The following is a 14555-nucleotide window of genomic DNA, read 5'->3' as shown; positions in this document are numbered from 1 at the left end:
TGGATGAGTTAGTATTCATTGAACAGAGATGCAAAAACACCCTAAAGTGGAATGAAGTTAAAAAAGCAAGAGCTTATGCCGAGGCTGGGAGGCTGGAGGCAGAACATGCAGGGCTTTGGACTATTGTCAATCTCTTTTTTAACCACAGTAAGGACTTTAGTGAACCCACTTTCCCTCTAAAACAAAGAAAATATAGGCAAAGTGACTAAAAATCAGTGAATTTTAGAATTTTGACACTTAACCAAATCTTCACAATGAATTGAAAATCAACTTTAAGAGATAAATCAATAAAATTAATTGTCAACTTCTTATCACAAACTGTGAAGGCAGGGTACTGGTTGGCTCAGTGGTTAAGTGTCTCTCTGCCTTTGGCTCAGGTCATGATCCTGGAGTCCTGGAATCGAGTCCCACATCAGACTTCCGGCAGGGAGCCTGCTTCTCCCTCTGCCTGTGTCTCTCTGTGTCTCTCATGAATAAATAAAATCTTTAAAAGAGAAGGAAAGAAACCGTGGAGGCCAAAGTACAGTGGGTTGGTTTATCTTCAGAGGGCTGAAAGAAAAGACTTTCAACCAACAATTCTTTGTCTAAATCCTCTTTCAAAAATAAAGAAAAAAAAATAAAGAAGAAATTAAGACATTTCCAGGAAAACAAAAAGTGAGAGAATTCACCTGCAAACCTGCCCCACAAGGACTACTGAAGGGGGGGATCCTTCAGGCTCTGATGAAAAGCACGCTAGGCACTAACTAAAAACCATGTGAGGAAGTAAAGAGCAGTAGTAAAAGCAACTACATAGGTTTTATAAAGGACAGTATAAACGTATTTTGGTAACTCCTATTACAAAAGACAACGGCCTAAAGCAGTAATTACAGAACTACATTGATGCACATGTAAAGTTGTAATTTATAGGACAGTAATAGGTCAAAGGGGTATGGAGGGAACACAGGCATATTGGAGCAACTATTGACTACCTACTAGAGAAATTAGGTTAGTATGAAATCAAAGTAGACTGTTTCAAGTTAAGACGCTGATTGTAATCCCAAGAGCAGCCACTGTGAGAATAAATTTTTTAATTATGGTAAAAGAATATCATTCTGTCCCCAATTCCTATGTGTGGGCTTTTTCCCCACACCAAGCACATCTCCCACACCAGCTGGGTCTTCTACAATTCAATTAAATCCTGACACTGTCTATCCAGAGATAATGTGAGATTACCACAGGTTAAGGGCTCAGTCTCACAAGGCTGCCCCCCATCCCTTCAGATGCCAGTAGCCAACCTGGGTCATCACCTGGGCTGACCCTTGGCTATAAATTAGAGGTTCTCACAACTATCTCCTTGGGTTTGATTAATTTGCTAGAGCAGCTCACAGAACTCAGAGAAACGTTTTACTAGATTACTGGTTTATTGTAAAAGGATGTAACTCAGGAACATCCAGATGGAAGAGGAGATGCATAGGGCAAGATCTGGGGAATAGGTGCAGAGCTTCATTTCATGCCTTCTCTGAGCACTCCACTTTACCAGTAGTAGCTTTACCATTAGCTCCATGCATTTACCAACTCTGAAGCTCTCTGAACCCTGACCTTTTGAGTTTTTACAGAGGCTTTATTACGTAGGCATGGTTGATTTAATCATTGGTCATTGGCAATGAACTCAATCTCTAGTCCCTCTCCCCTCCCTAGAGGTTCTGGAGGCTAGACTAAAAGTTCCAACCCTCTAATCACCAGGTTGGTTCCCCTGGCTGCGAACCTCTGTCCTTAGGTTGCCTAAGGGTTTTCCAAAAGTCACTTCATTAACCTAACAAAAGAGATCTTTTCTGCTCTCAGCATTTAAGAAAAAATCCAAGGATTTTAGAGCTCTGTGCCAGGAACAAGGACAAAGACCAAGTAAATATTTATTATAAATCACAATGTCACAAACAGCAAGGGAATTTAAAAGGTACCCTAGAGAGTATCTATTTAACACCAAAAAAAGACAGCAAGAGGAATAGAACAACAAAGAGCTAAGACTTCAAAAACAAATAGCAAAAATGTCAGGCATACATTCTACCTCTGGGTGAGTATATTATGTAAATGGATTAAATACCCCCAAACAAAAGAAAGGGTTGGCAAAATAGATTTATTTATTTTTTAAAGATTTATTTATTCATGAGAGACACACTGAGAGAGATAGAAGCAGAGACATAGGCAGAGGGAGAAGCAGGCTCCTTACAGGGAGCCTGATGTGGGACTCCATTCTGGATCCCAGGATCATGACCTGAGCTGAAGGCAGGCGCCCAACTGCTGAGCCACCCAGGTGTCCCGGCAAAATGGATTTAAATAAAAATTCAGGGATCCCTGGGTGGCGTAGCGGTTTGGCGCCTGTCTTTGGCCCAGGGCTCGATCCTGGAGACCCGGGATCGAATCCCACGTCGGGCTCCCGGTGCATGGAACCTGCTTCTCCCTCTCCCTCTGCCTATGTCTCCGCCTCTCTCTCTCTCTCTGTGGGACTATCATAAACAAAAAATTAAAAAATAAATAAATAAATAAATAATCCAGTTATATATTCTCTGTAAGAAACTCTCTTTAGAGTCAGACTGAAAAAGATTTATCATGGAAGCAACAACCAAAAGAGAGCTGGAGTGGCTATACTAGTATCAAAAAACTAGACTTTAAGGTAAAAAAAATGTTACTAGGGATGAAAAAGGACATCTTATAATGCTAAATTATAGTTGAGTTATAATTTTATCTTACTAGAAAGATGTAATGATTGTAACATATACGTACCTAACAACAGAGCCCCAAAATACATGAAGCAAAACCTGACAGAATTAAAGGGAGTCACAATTCAATAATAACTGAAGACTTACATGACCACTTTGAATAGCGGGTGGAAGAACTGCACAGAAGATCAACAAGGACACAGGAGATCTGAGCAATACTGTAAACCAACTACACCTATTGGGCCTCTGGAGAGCACTCCACCCAACAACACGTCATTCTTGAAGGCACATGAAACATTTCCAGTACAGACCATTTGTTAGATCATAAAACAAGATTCAATAAATCTAAAAGGGTTGATATTACACAAATTATGTTCTATGACTAGTGGAATGAAATTATAAATCAACAGAAGAAAATTTGGGAAATTCACAAATATGTAGAAATTAACCAAAATCCTAAAGAAGAAATCACAGGGGATATTAGAAAAAACTGAGATAATTGAAAAAACGATCTACCAAAGCCCACTGAATGTTGCTAATAGTGCACTTAGAGGGAAATGTACTATACATTTACATTTTAAAATGTAAATGTAAAAATGTAAAATTTTTAATGCCTATATTAAAAAGAAAATATATTTTGGGGCACCTGGGTAGCTCAGTTGAGCATCTGACTCTTGATTTTGGCTCAGGTCATGATCTCAGGATCTTGAGATCAAGCCCTGCATCAGTCTCTGTGCTCAGCAGAGAGTCTGCTTGAGTTTCTCTCACTCCCTCTATCCCTACCTCTTACCTGGGCTCACACTCTCTCTCTCTCTAAAATAATAATAATAATAATAAAGATGATATATCTCAAATCAATAACATAACCTTCCATCTTAAGAAACTAGAAAAAAGAACAAACACAAAGCAAGCAAAAGGAAGAAAAAAATGTTAGAGCAGAAATAATGAAATAAAGGAAAACCAAAGAAAAACGAAAACTAAAAGTTCTTTAAAAAATGGAAGCCAAAAAAAAAATGGAAGTCAATTAACCTTTAGCTAGACTAACCCCCCCAAAAGACTGCAAATAACTAAAATCAGCTATAAATGCACAGCCCGTGAATATACTAAATAATATATTATTATACTTAATATATTATTTAGTATATACTGTGGAGTCGGGACAAACTCATTGTTTTGAGTATGGATGGCATACAATGTTAGTTTCAGATGTACAACATAGTGATTCAAGATCTCTATATGCTATACGCTATGCTGTGCTCACTGCAAGTTTGGCCACCACCTCCACATACAACACTATTACAACACCATTGACTATATTCCCTGCACTGTACCTTTTTTTCTGGTGACATTCATTCCATAACCAGAAGCCTATATCTCTCACTCCCTTCCCTCTGGCAACCAACAGTTTGTTCTCTGTATTTATAGGTCTGCATGCTTTTTATTTGTTTATTCATTTGTTTTTTTCCACATATGAGTGAAATCGTATGGTATTTGTCTTTGATTTATTTCACTTAGCATAATACCCTCCAGGTCTTTCCATATTGTTGCAATGGCGAGATCCCATCCTTTTTAATGGCTGTGCACTATTCCATTGCAGCTATCTACCTATCTTTTTCCATCTCACATCTTTATCCATTCTTCTATTGATGGACACTTGGGTTGTTTCCATTATCTTGGCTATTGTAATAATACTGCAATAAACATAGAGGTTTATATATCTTTTCAAATTAGTGTTTTCATTTTCTTTGGGTAAATACTCAGTATTTACTATACATTTTACATGGGTGAATTTTTTGATATATGAAACGTATCTCAATAGAGCTGTTTAAAGAAAAAAGAAGCAAAGAGCAAACCTTGAATCTTTATTAAAACCAATATATAGCATAAGAGAAGCGTCATAAATCAATGGGAATTTAGGAGAAAAAAAATAATTTAATTCTGCTCTTTATACCATATTCTAGGAAGACTTAAATGAATCAAAAAGCTCCAAAGAAACTTTAGGTGAAAAAGGCCTTTCTTGACCAGGGGCTCCCAAACTTTCTCAGCAGAGAGTCACCTGGAGGGCTTGTTAACGAAACATAGATTCTGGGTCCCGCCACACAGTTTCTGATGCTGTAGGTACATGGTGGAGAACAATGTGTTTTCTAACAGATTTTGATTATACAAACAGTAAGAGCATACACTTTCAGAACAACTTGTAGATAGAAAAGCAATGTAAGAACTCATAAAAGAAAGTCAAAACCTTTACAGAATATATTCAAATATTTAATAATATGGAACATCACATAAACTAAAAAGACAAATTGGGGAAAATAGTTTGCATGAAATATGATTGACCAATGCTTATTCTAAAATCTCATCTTTTCATTTACAGAAGACTTGACTATGTAAATAAGTAAGGGCTATGGAACATAAAGTTTCATCAATGAGGAACTAGAGCTACCTACAATGAACAGCTGTTCACTTTCAGCAGAGAAATGCTAATTTTTTTATCAACTTAGCAAAATTTCTATATCGTATTAAGGTACAATACAGGCATTGCAAAAGCAGTTCGGCAAAGTATCCCAAGAGCCTTTATTTTTGAAAAACTGATTTAAAGAGAAAAATAGTTTTATGTTTAAAGATATTTGTTGTAGCATTTTATAATAGCAAAACCCAGGAAACCTAAATGTAAGCTATGCTAGGCATTTAGTATTTCTTGAACAAACAGCGAAGTTATATTATACCATATTGTCTAGGTAATTCATTTTTCCAACAAAATTTTTTTCTTTTTTACAAATGTTTATTAAACACTGATTGTGTTCTTGTGTTCTGGCCAAGGATTCATTAGTAAGTAAAAGAAAAAGGGGACATCATTCTTAACCGTAATGATGCTGACATTCACCAAAGACAAAGATTCACACAATCAATGTTAGTCATCAAACCCACGTGGTAAGTGTGCTACAGAGAGGTGGTCTCGATGTGCGTGTGTCAATGGAGAGATTTCTTAGTAGGGAGAGGGGTGCCCGGAGTGTGCTGGGACCTTCACGAGTCCCCATTCCAGAAGTGGGGTCAGAGAAGAACGCTGCAGGCAGGGAACCGAACGGCAGCAGAGGCTAGGTCGCAGAGGGTCACTGCACATCTGGGTAACCGTAGGATGGCCACAGTGCCTGCACGGTGCTGCGGAAGAAGTGGGAAAGGGCCAGGACACTCGGAAACATAATGGGTGATGACTCAGGGAGATGTAGGTCAGGCCAGGCCCTAAGAGCAATTATGCAAAGGAACAAATGATTAAATTTGCATTTTAATAAGCACTCTTGCTGCGGGGTTGCAAAATGGCTTGGAGAAACCTACAGGGAGATGAGTTGGTAGGTGTTCCCTGGGTGGTGGCAGTTGTGCAGTGCCCTATGTGCTGACCCTGGTGGTGGGGATGGAGGGCAGTGGATAGATTGGAAAAAGACCTCAGAAGGTAACATGGATTTAGCCACTAGTTGGTTAGTTTGGGGTGAGGGGGTGGGGAGGAGGGAAGAAATGTCGAGGATGACTCCTGAGTTTCTGGCGTGAGGACAGGATGGATGATGGTGTCATTCTCCAGGCTGCTTAACCCTGGCAGAGGGTCAGGGTCATTTGTGGACATGTAGGCTTGGCTTCTCTTCAAAAAAAAATCACAGGCCCAAGATGGCACTACTTGGGCGAGGCCAAGTCACCAAACCACAGGCTGAATCCTCAACCTAACTGTAGTCTCAACCTCCCCCAGAAATGTGAAGTCTTCACCTCTCCATCAGGAACCTTCTGGTGAGCACCAAGGCGGCTGCCTCCAGGGCCTTCTCCATCCTCCAAAGGAAGATGACATAACCTGCATATAAGAAGCCCCTGGCACTATCCCCCTAAGAGAAGGTGATCCTGCCTGAAACAATCCTTTCTCTTGATTTGCTTATACATCTCTTGCCCCACCCTCCTTTCTATAAAAACCTTCCGTTCTGCACAGTTCCCCAGAGCTCCGTCTGTCTGCTAGGTGGGGTGCCGCCGGATTCACGGAGCCTTTGACAAGGCCCAGGAGATCTTCAGATTTACTCAGTTGAATTTTGTTTCTAAACCCTTACCAGGGGATGGTGGAGGCAGTGGTGAGGCACAGGGGACTGGTGCGGAGGAGAAATGTGCCAATCATCATCTTCAATTATACTCACACAGACCTCAGATCACCCAAGGAGGTAGAATGAAATGATGCTCGTGAAAGTCCAGCAGGTGGTGGTGAGACAAAGAAGGAAGGGTCAGTGCACTGGGGAGTTGGGACAAACCAGCAGGTGCAGATGCAGAAACCCAGGAGGAGGGCGACTCAGGAAGACACCGGTCAACTGTGGAGAGGCCTGTGGGGAGTGACCCAAGCAAGACACAGGACAGAAGGATCTTGGGACGGGGGTCACCCATGTCTGGCCAGCACTCCACCCAGGTGGAAGGCTCTGGAGGATTTTTAGTGACAAGAAGTTTATGCTAAGTCTGAAAGACAGAATACAAAATCCTGGTCATCTTAATTATGTAAAAAGCATATGAAGCCGCATACGACTGAATTTGTATTGTTTCAAGAGAATAATACAATAAAATGTATGAGAAAATGTATTTTCTGCTTTTTGTAGAGTAGGCCTCAAAGTTTTTCCTTAAATAAGATCCTGAAATTGAAACCCTCTTATAGTTGGAATTAAATGTATATTCAAAACAGCACATTTTGTTAGCAGAAAGATTATTTATTTAATCTTTTTTTTGTTCTTTCAGTGTGCTGGGTTGTTTTTCTCACATTTTATTGAAATACAGATTGATGAGCTATTCCTGGGGCAGTATTGATTAAATACAAGTTGGCAGTGACTAATCTTGCTGGCTATTGGCTTGCTTGGCACTTTTTGTCTTTTGCCATTTCTTTTCATTTAATTACCTTAAATAAAGCACAATACTTTCATGCCTAGGTTTTGAAGAGGTTTGGTACAATGTTGTAAATCCACTGCAGTTTCTGGATTAAGAAAATCCTCTCGTTTGGAAGGAGCCCTAGTGCATTAGGTTTCTCCTCAAGGATTTCAGGAATCCTGGCCTCCAGGTGAGAGAAAAAGAAGAACCCCTGGTGGCCTCAGACCTCAATAGAAGGCAAGATTTGCAGCGGCTGTGAGGGAAACTCACTTCTGGGTGAGGAAAGGCGATCTGAACAAGCCATCATTCTGCGGCCCCAGATAATGCCAGCAGCGCCTTTCTCCTAATGCACGGAGCTAATGAAATCTATACTATGATCGTCGGCTAAGGAGAAGCTGGATAAAGCCAAGCTGGTCTGTGGAAAAGCGGAAATGTTCTCTTCAACAGCTGGGCCGCCGCCCCCGACCCCCCCCCCCCCCCCGGAGGAGCCTGCGCCCTCGCCGGGCCTCGGAGCGTCTGGGCCCCCGGCTCAGGAGGGGTCGGGAAGCGCCGGCCTCAGCAGCCTGCCGAGCCCGGGGCGCGCCCACGGTGGGGTGGGTCTGGACGGCGCACAGGCCGTCCGGGCGCCCCGGGCCGCAGGGCTCAGGCTGGGCGTCCTGCGCCTGCTGGGAGCTGCTGGTGGCGGTCCCTGCCCCCCCCCCCCCGCCCGAGCTGGGGCTGCAGGCGGAGACTGGGCAGGCCCGGGCGGGGCTGGCGGGGCTGGCGGCGCCCCCCACGCGGAGCGACGGTGCCTGGCGGAGCCCTTCCCCGCGGCTCGGTGCTGCCCCCGCGCCCAGCTCCGTGCCCGCCTCCGCGCATGCGCGTCCCTTCCACCGACCCTCCCCGCTCCCGAGCGCCCGCAAGGCCCAAGCCCCGGCCCCCCCCGCCCCCCCCGCCCCCTGGCCCTGCCTGGGGCACGCCTGGCTCCCGGTCCCGGGGCGGCTTCTGGAAACGTCTCTCTGCGGCTCCTTCTGCCTGTGCTTCCCACCCTGGCCTCCGGCCCCCGCCAGCGGCCGCTCAGCGTCCAGACCCCGGCTGTGAGTGTGAGTGTGAGTGTGTCGGGGCGTGTGCCGTCCGAGCGCGCCCGCCGTGGTCACCCTCCCCGGCTTGCTGGCCGCGGCGTCCGCCTGCCCGGATGACTTTCCCCGCAGGCGACCGAGCGCGCGCGGCTCCCCAGCACGTCTGCGTGATTCCTAGCGCTCGGGGAGGACGGGCGGACTGGCCGTGACCCCGCGGCCCCGGCGGGCCCAGAGCCTCGGCGGTGCCTCCCCGAGCCCCGCCGCCGGCTGCAGGGCCCGCCCTCACTCCTGACCTCCGGGTTGATGTCCGAGCCGCACATTCCCACCCACTCTGCACCTGAAACAATGCATTGTTGGAAACCAACCACGGACGGTATTTTAATGATTGTTAAGTTTGAGGTGGTTTTGTCTTTTCATTTTTAGAAACGAGCGCTGGGTGGGAAAAGACTTGTATAGACCGTAGAGCACGGAAGTGCCGCCCGGGCGTGGAAGCTCGCATCAGTGTGCCCCGGGACCAGGCGCAGAATCACCCAGGGAAAGTGGTTTCGAACAAGACATATTCTTCTTGTCTCGTGTGAACAATCTGGAAGTGGGCAGTTCTCCTGCTTTGTAAAGATGAAGAATCAGGGCCGTCTGGGTGGCTCCGTTACTGAGCATCCAACTCTTGGTTTTGGCTCCAGTCATTACCTTAGGGTTGTGAGATGTGCCCTGTGTCCAGCTCCCTACTCAGCAGGGAGTCTGCTTGACAGTCTCTCTCCTTCTTTCTCTGCCCCTCCCCTCACTCCACCCCCCTGCTCTCACTCTCTCTCTAAAAATAAGTGAATGAATAAATGAATAAATAAATAAAATCCTTTAAAAAAAAAAAGATGCAGACACATTCCAATGTTTCCACTGCATCATTTTGAACTTGTTGGATTTCGTCTTCAGGCTGTTTGCTCCATGGTGCCAAGATGGCTGCCATAGCTCCCAGCATCACAGGCCCAGTCATGTTCAAAGACAGGAAGGAAAGGGACTAGGAAGAGAGCTTTCTTCTTTCAAGTTGCTCTATAAATCAAGGAGGGGAAAAAAAAAACAAACCTCCCTCTGAGACTTCTCTCCAAGTCTTATTAACCATAAATGGGTCATCTGGCAAACCCCAGTTACAAAAGAAGCTCCCCTGGGGGCTGCCGGAGCCCACCACGGGTCACAGAGCTGCCTCCACCTTTTTGCTCCCCTGGGAGTGTTCACACTTCGCGGTGCTCCGGGTGCATGGCCCAAGCGAGCCTGGGACCTTGCAGGCACGTGGGTCAGGCCGCAGAGGTGCCGGCAAACTCAGCAATCGCATCACCACAAGAGTATCCTGTGATCAGGGAAGCCACCGCTCTGCTCCACATTTTCTTCTCCTGAACAAAATGCCCTCCTGAGCTCTACCCCGGGGATCCGCCCATGAGCCAAATCTAGCCTGTGACCTATTTCTGTACAGCTGCGAGCTAAGGATGGTTTTTACGTTTTTAAATGGTTGGGGGGAAAAAGGCCCCAGAAGACTATTTCATGACGTGAAAAGGATATGAAATTCAAATTTCTGTGTCCGTAAGTAAGGATTTATTGGACCTCGCAACACCTAACCCCTCGCACATTGTCTGTGGCTGCTTTTCACGGGATGAACCGTTGTGACAGAGACCATATGGCCCTTCAGTGCCTAAATTATTTACCATTACAGAAAAAGTTTGCAGAGCCTGCTCTGTCCTGTCCGTTCAGCTTTCTGGAGACTTCTGTTCCACCCCATCTCCCAGAGGAAGGAACCTTTATTGTGCTGCGGGTACGCGGGGCTTGGAGTTCACAAGAGGCATAGGGGAGGCTCACTCTCGCTCCTAAGCCTCGGTACCAAAGAAACCTCCCTCGGTGCTGACATTTCGGACATCCGAGGGGACACGGGTCGCCTGGGCTTCTGCTACCCTTCGAAGGACGGCACAGGGCGGCGGACGTTCAGAGGCCGAGGCCGCCCCGAGGCCTTGGGCTGCCGTTTCTTCCGCAGAAGCCCCTGCCTGCGCCCTGGCCCAAGGGGCGCCTGTCTGGCTTCATAAAGAAAAGCCCTGATGCTCCCCTCTCCTGGGCCAGCCGTTGTTGGGATTCTTGCTGCTGAGAGGATTCAGGAAACTCACTGGGACCTTGAAGCAGGATGTCTTTGGGGCCGCCACGGCAGCCTCCCACCAGCTTCTCCCGGGGAACCCCAAATTGCCAGAAGATGGGCTGCCATTGGCCACAGTCTCAGTCGGCGTGGCCGCGAGGCAGGGTTCCCCCCGCTTCCATCCCCAATGCTGCCACCTGCCGCCGCCACCGGCTCTTAGGTCTGGCTGACCCAAGAGGCAGAGGGGGAGCTGTCAGCTGGGTCCCCGGGAGCGCCTCACCGCCTGCGGCTGGTGCTGGGTGCGAGGCCGGTGGGCTCACATGGTGGAGGAGGCCGAAGGTCCGCGGGGTGCCCTGGCCGCAAGGAGCAACCCCAGCACAGAAGACATTTAATCATCTCACGTGGCAGGACGCGTGGACCAGGTGCTCTGCAGTTGCTTCAGTGGCTTAGCAGCGTCAGAGATTCCAGCCAGCCTTCCGTTTCCCTGTCCTCACAGTAGGGTGGAGGGTGGCCGTGGCGCCAGGCGTGACAGCCATGGTCAGAGGCAGGAAGGCCGGGGCAGCAGGGGGCTCTCACTTGCCGGGCTCTTGCCTCTTGCTCGGCAGGGAAGGCTCCAGATGCACGTCCTCCGACGTCTCCTTGGCTAGAGCCCCTGTGAACGGGCTTGCGTGGGCCGGCAGGCGGGTCGTGCTGCCCTGCGGGCTGCCTGCTTGGATGCACGGAGGAGAAGGGACACGAGCGCGTCTTGGAGCGGCGACGGGAGGGCCCCTTCCATTCCTTCCTGGCCGAGCCTCCCCGCTAGAAGGTGCGGTGGAGGAGCAGGGCCACGGAGTGGGCGGTGGCAATGCGGCTCCGCCTTAGGGCCGGATGCGCACCTCACATCCCCACAGGGGCCGGGGAGGCCCCCGTGAGGCCACCCGGTGGGCCAGAAAGCTGGGAACCCCGAGTAACTCCTGGGGAGGCCAGCGTGGCAAGGCCACCCGCGGGCCTACAAACACTCAGATTGCCGGGCGCTGGGCAGGCCTGAACTGCGGCAGGAAGGTTCCCCACCTCTCCTCCCCACCCTTCCTCCCCTTTGTGCATCACCCAAGTAGGAAATGCTGCGCACCCCCCTTCCCTGCCTCACCCCCCCCCCCCCACGTCTAGCTGGTGGAGGTGGCTAGTGTTGCCCACCTGCAAGGCTGCCGCTGGGCCAAGCAGCCCACCAGTTTCCAGAGCAGGCGCCTCCCCGCGCCCCTGCCAGTGTCCTCTCCTCCCGGCACCCCACCCACCCATCCCCCGACACCTCCTCTGGTGGGCCCTCCTTGCAGGACCCGAGCGGTTGGTGCAGGACCCGAGCGGTTGGCGCCTGTAGGGCTTCGGGCCGCCCCGGGGTGGCCCCGGCGCTCTCAGGACGCAGCTCCAGGCACTGTTCTCTCTTCTCTGGTTTCTTAAATAGTGCTTGTGTTATGAAAAATCAAACCCAGTGTCCAACGAATGGTTTACGTTCCTCAAACTCTAAAATAGTTTAACCAGGAGTACTTTTCTCCCATCAATTATTTGAAGGAAGAGTAGCTTGAATAATATCTCAGCTGGAAGGGATTTCGCTGAAACTACAGCAACTTGACAGCCTCCACCCGCTCCGGGGAGCGCATAAGATGCGCCGCGGTGCCACGGGCTCCTGCGCTTTACAGGACACTGTTTATGGTGAGGACACTGGTGCCTGGAGCTCCTTCCTTGGCCTGTCCCAGGGAGTGATGAGGGGCCTCTGCTCTGCCCAGAGGGGACTGCTGGGGGTGACATTTCAACCCGGCTTCTCTGGGACCACTTGGCCACAGGTCTGTCTGGGTCTGTCTGCAACTGATGCGTCAAGTGCAAAACAGCAAAACATTAAGGAGAGCCCTACCGGGCTCTTGTTTTAAAAGCCTATTATTTTAATTTCCAAAGCTTTTACAGGGAATGGGCAGCAAATAGAGCAACGGCAACGCACTGTCTGCCTTCTAATTATGACAATTCATGACTCAGAATCTCAAACTGGGTATTTCTTTGGCCACTCTTCCCAGCATCCCCTCTGAAAGTGTCGGCCTGAGGAGGGGATGCTGATTGGGGGGATGCTGATGTGATGCATCGGATTACAGACCTTGCTGGGGGCGGGTAGTAATGGTGTCTACAGCAGGGCAGAGTGGGGGAAGAACTAAAACATATTTCATTAAAAAGCAAGAGAAATCCCATCAACCCTCATCCCTGCACACTCATCGGACTGTGGTCTATTTACTGAACATCATGAGTGTTTATTTCGTTTTATTGGGAAAAAAGAAAAGACCCCAACGGCATTACCTCACACAAACACATCTAAAAAGAAAATCAAGTTTATGTGTATGATGCTTGTCAACCTTATCTCAAGGAGGCCCACTTCCTGGCCTGATGGGATCCTGACCCGTTTCTCGGAGCACCCAGGGCGGGCCAGCCCCCTCTCCCGGGGGTGCCGTGTTCCCCACCACTCCCTCTGTTGAAAAAAAGCTGTCAAAGAGATGCTCTATTTCGGGAGCCCGGATCCCACCCCTCCCTGTTTCAGGTTTTCCTCAAATACCAGCTGGACACTGTTCTCTAAAAGTGAATTTGGTCGTTTCCGTTCTGGTGGCAAAGGCGAGGTGAAGAAGCCCGCCGTGTCACCTCCAGTTACCCTCCTGCTGAGTCTGCTCCAGCCTGGCCTCACTCGCGCCGCGCCCTGCCAGGCTCAGCGTGGTCCCCGGGGACATCCACGCGCCCGCATCCCTCCTGCAGGTTGACCCTCTGACCTCCCCTGGCCTGGCCTGGGCCCCGTCCACCTGCTCCTCTGGCCCGCTGCAGAGGCTCTTGGCCTTCTTTCTCTGTCTCCCCCCTCCCCGCCGGGCCTCGGTGGACACCCTGGCCCCCCGCCCCCCGGCTCGCTCGTCCTGCTTTCTCCTCTGAAGCACAGGCCTGTTCATGCAGCTCCTCAGATGCCCACTGGCTCCTCCCCCGCGGCCAGTCTGCTCTTGAAGGCTTCCCGAGGGGTCTCCGCCTAGCCCGTGACTCAGGCCCCGGTCACATCCTCGGTGGCTGCGCTGTCCCTCACAACTACTGCCACTGCCTGTGGTCAGGCCCTTCGCTCTCCGTGTTCTCTCCTGCTCCAAGTCTCCCCACTGCCCTCCTGCCTCTGGGCCAGGGGTCTCCACACTTGTGTTGATCGTGCGTCCCTATTAGAAACAATTGTAGCAGGCACTCCCGGGACACGTATGTGAACTTACACACTGTATGCACAAACCATTTGTTAGCAAACTATAAAACACTCACAAAAATGGACTATTTATTTATTTATGAGAGACACAGAGAGAGAGGCAGAGACACAGGCAGAGGGAGAAGCAGGCTCCATGCAGGGAGCTCGACACGGGACTCGATCCCGGGTCTCCAGGATCATGCCCTGGCTTAGGGCAGATGCTCAACCACCCAGGTATTCCCCAATGGACGTTTTAAAGGATGGCAGCTTGGGTGGCTCAACGGTTTAGCGCCGCCTTCAGCCCAGGGCGTGATCCTGGAGACCCGGGATCGAGTCCCACATCAGGCTCCCTGCATGGAGCCTGCTTCTCCCTCTGCCTGTGTCTCTCTCTCTCTCTCTGTGTGTCTCTCATGAATAAATAAATAAAATCTCTCTTTTTTTTAAAAAAAAAGGATGCAATACAAAGTAGATAAGAATCCAAGTTCTAGTATTTTCTCTGGAAGTGTAGGAATTCTCAGCCTACCTGGAGTCCTCTGGTCCAGGCTCTGGCTGCCCCAAGACCTGCCCTCTGTGACATATGCTGGGGCTGTTGCAATTAATTA

At 48.9% G+C, this 14555-nt stretch overlaps 1 protein-coding gene and 1 long non-coding RNA gene across 2 annotated transcripts in view; both read left to right on the top strand.

Moving 5' to 3' along the window:
• The window catches only part of LOC140639123 (S-adenosyl-L-methionine-dependent tRNA 4-demethylwyosine synthase TYW1), a 239312-nt gene that overhangs the window by 204180 nt on the left and 20577 nt on the right, over window positions 1-14555 (top strand). The gene's annotated exons all lie outside the window — the stretch shown is intronic.
• Window positions 8480-9494, top strand: LOC140639122 (uncharacterized). Its single transcript, XR_012035977.1, has 2 exons — window positions 8480-8653; window positions 9053-9494. It is a non-coding gene; the product is annotated as an uncharacterized lncRNA (long non-coding RNA).

This window comes from Canis lupus, chromosome 8 (genome assembly GCF_048164855.1).
Source record: "Canis lupus baileyi chromosome 8, mCanLup2.hap1, whole genome shotgun sequence".
Classification (NCBI taxonomy): domain Eukaryota; kingdom Metazoa; phylum Chordata; class Mammalia; order Carnivora; family Canidae; genus Canis; species Canis lupus.
Note: the sequence above shows the minus strand (reverse complement) of the source record. Positions and strands in the feature narration are given on the sequence as shown.